The sequence below is a fragment of the Balaenoptera acutorostrata genome, chromosome 4 (assembly GCF_949987535.1).
Source record: "Balaenoptera acutorostrata chromosome 4, mBalAcu1.1, whole genome shotgun sequence".
NCBI classification, from domain to species: Eukaryota; Metazoa; Chordata; class Mammalia; order Artiodactyla; family Balaenopteridae; genus Balaenoptera; species Balaenoptera acutorostrata.
This window is the reverse complement of record NC_080067.1, coordinates 92,035,241-92,039,276: the sequence shown is the minus strand read 5'-3', so window position 1 is coordinate 92,039,276 and position 4,036 is coordinate 92,035,241.

Here is a 4,036-nt window from a genome sequence, read left to right as displayed (position 1 = left end):
GTCAACTCCAACTTTAAAAACATTCATGAATGTTCTTTATGTTTGGTCTCTTAATATAACCCTCTCCCTCCCCATGCTTCTCATTCCTTCTTCCTTCGGCCATAGGTCAGAGCCAGCGGGCGGTGACGGTGATCATCCTGGGTAGGTCATTCCGTGCTCTGTAGGGTTCTATTTGGGGTGGGAATACCGAGCCAGCGCACTTCCTCCCCACTCTGGTCCCATCAGCGTGCTTCTGGTTAAAGGAGAAGAGAGAAGAGGGATGTGGCAAAATGGGGAAGTTGGTTTTGTTTCAGGTTGCAAGAAAACTCTGCAGAGTGAGCCTCAGTGAAACTGACACTTTCTATTCTGGGCCAAATTCACAGAGCTCTTTTTCACACCAAAACTTGTCAGCAAAATAATGGTCTCATTTGAAGGTGCCTGAGAGCAGTTGTTAGATGAGGACTCCAGCAGGCAAGTTTCCTGAAAAGAAACAAAAGAAAAACAAACTGGTCAACACCTGAGGTTTGTAAGTTCTCCTCCCTCCCCTAAAGATTCTCCTGGGGGAGATGCCCGTAACTCCATCCTTTTCACTCTTCCCCCAGCTCTAATTCAAAGGACATCAAACAAAATCTTCATACATGTTTTGAGATTTTGTTTTCTTCTTATATTTTTGTTCCCCTTCCCCACTCTGAGATGTTTAGTATTTTGAAAACTGTTCAGTCACATGACATTTCTTTGTATCTCTTTGACAGCTTATTTATTTCTGAGTCCACTTTAGCAAGTTTGGGTTTCCCAGACTTAAGTCTCACTTCTCCAGGATAGAGTGTAGAAGGGGTTCATGCCAGGAGTGAGAGAAAATATCTTTTTCTTTTATAATTTGGACTGGGCCTCCCTACACAGCCCCACAGAGCCATGGAGTGCAGTACAGGCATGGCCAAGGGCAGGATGGGGGAGGAGTTACGATCTTCCAAACTGCCTAGAAGATACCCTTTTCAGTAGTCCCGCCACCCACAGGAGCAAAGCTGGAGTATGGAGAGTTCCCCCCCCGACCTTTGTCTCTGAATAGGTGGTATTTATTTAAAGTACAGTTGACCCTTGAACAATGGCGGGGGTGGAGGGGATTAGGGGCGCCGACCCTCCACACGATCAAGAATCCACATATAACTTATAGTCTTACAGTCCGTGTTCCACATCCGTGTTTCCACATCCGTGAATTCAACCAATCTAGAGGACTATAGTATTTACTATTGAAAAAAATCCACATATAGGTGGACCTGAGTAGTTCAAACCCGTGTTGTTCAAGAGTCCACTGTATTGTTGGGGAGGGGGAAATTTCCTCCCACCCCTTTTGAGTTCTTTTGGCTGGCCTAATAATTCACTTGACACAAGACAGATTAACAGGAGAAAAAACTGATTGAATTAGTGCACAGAGGTCTCATAGAAATGGAACCCCCGAAGTGACCAAACAGGCTGTTTATATACCATTTTTAGACAAAGAAACAATTATTTGTGAAGATTTAACATAAAAATGGGCTTATGCTTGGGGTAGCAGACTAATGGAGAAGTAACAAAGCTTGCTTATGCATATTTCTTAGCCTTGAATTCCCTAACTCTGGTGATAAGGATGCTTTCTATCTTCCTGGGATGGGGAGGATACCGTCATAGGGGAGATTTATTTCCTGCTTTCAGAGGGAAAAAGGGGTCAGAATGGGGTTTTTAAATATCACTTTTTCCCCCACTGGCTCTTTCTCAAATAACTAAAATTCAAAATAATCAATATGCCATTGAGCCATATTTTGGAGCAGCCTGCCCTGGGCCCCAACAGTGCTCACGTGGAAGTCTCCATTTATAATTGTTTAGAGCTCTCTGGAAATGAGAAAAAATATATAAAGTTGTTTAGAATTCTCTGGGGAAGAAAACAAGTAGGCGCTTATTGCTTAAAATAAATCTTGTTGATGGAAGAATGAAAGTAATAACCACCAGCATGCTGAACAGAATTAGAAGCAGTGTGATTGCTGGGAGAAGCAATGGGTCAAAGGGATCCCTGGAGATGGAGGGGAAGGGGGAGAATGGACGGGGAGTAGGGGAACCAGGCACGTGGCATGACTTGCTGCTCGGAAAGTCCGGGGAGCCTGGTGATGGGTGCATCTCAGTCCGGCCTCAGAGAGTGAGGCCTCTCTGTTTCCTGGCTGGCCACAGGGCCAGACAAGACAGTTCAGCTGGGACGAGGGGAAGAAGCAGAATGGAGGTACCGGCCAAAAGGTTTTCTGATAGTCAAGGATGGTGACAAGCTGGTCTGGGACGCTCAGACAGAAATATCTAGAACAGTAATTTGGTAAATCCGAAGCTAGACAGTGCAGATCCATATCCAGTTTATAACTTTAGGTGTCCTCATGATTTTCTAGGAAAAAACGTTATCACACAGTTTAATTCTCTTAGTTATTTTCCAGTCTTTCTTCAACGCTCCTTGTTAAATTAAAAAAAAAATCTCTTCACCTTTAGCTATCTTGTAACTGAGTCTTCATTGTGAGATAATTTTGTCTTTTTCTTCCATTTCTTTCCTGAATTTGATCACTACTCATTTCATTTCTTTCTGACTGGCTTTTTTTTTTTTTTTTTTTTTTTGTCTACTTTTGCTTTGAATTTTTAAATTTTTGATTCATCCCAAATACTGGTAAGCAAGGCTTGAAGGCGATGAGGGGAAGTCTGGTTGGTATCTGTGGAAGCCAGGGCCATGCAAAGAAAGCAATATTTGCAAAGACACTCAGGCAGGTACAAACCTGGCTTATTTGAGGAAAATCACTGAAGCCAGCATGGCTGGAGCAGGGGAGCAATAGGATTGTCCTTACTACGTGTCAGGCTATTTTACGGGCTTTTAAAATATTAAATGTTTTGTCCTCATAACACCACTATGAGCAAGATAGGATTATTAGCTTCATTTTACAGATGAGGAAATGAGACACAGATTGGTTAAGTTATTCACCCAAAGACACACAGAAAATAGAGCCAGGGTTTGAATCTGCATAATCTATGGAAAGAAGGAGGAGGAAGAGGAAGGGGAGGACATCAAAGGTAAGGGGGTGTCCCACCGTTGTAGGGTCTTGCAGAGCACTTCTGGAACTCTGGTTTTCACTCTGAGCAAGATGGGACACCATGGGAAAATTTCAATCAATGGAGTGATATGATTTGATTTACGTTGTAAAAGGATCTGTCTGGTTGCTGGGCTTAAAACAGACTGTAGGGACTTCCCTGGTGGCGCAGTGGTTGGGAATCTGCCGCCAATGTGGGGGACACGGGTTCGATCTCTGGTCCAGGAGGATCCCACATGCCGCAGAGCAGCTAAGCCCATGTGACACAACTACGGACGGAGCCTGCGCTCTAGCGCCCATGAGCCACAACTACCGAGCCCGCGCGCCAGAACTACTGAAGTCCACGTGCCTGGAGCCCATGCTCCGCAGCAAGATAAGCCACTGCAATGAGAAGCCCGCGCACCACAACGAAGAGTAGCCCCCGCTCTCCGCAACTGGAGAAAGCCCGCATGCAGCAACGAAGACCCAATGCAGCCAAAAATAAATAAAATATAAATAAATTTATTTTTTAAAAGTCACTATTGCCAAATAAAACAAATGGTATTAAAAAAAATAAAACAGACTGAAGCAGTGATGCCTGCTAAGAAGCTATTAAAGTAAATATAGGTGAGGTTGTCAGATCACCTGCTAGTCATGAACTCTTTTTATGTAAAATAAGCCATTAAAAAAAAAAGAAACGGCAACTGATTCATTCAGTGCCTTTCTGTAACACTGTGACTGCTAATCAAAGGACATGTCTACTGACCCCTCTGCCCTGTACACACATCTCTCCTCTTGTAGGAGGGGACACTGTGGCCTGTACCTTCCTTCTCTCTCAAGACCTGTTTCTCGACATTTGAAAATGGATATGCCACGAATGAATCAGCTTCGTCATCGCTGGAGTGAGGGGGTGACCTAGCAAAGAAGAGGCTTGGCAAAGACTGTCCCACGGGGGATTTCACTTCACTCCAGTACCTCATGCTGCACGA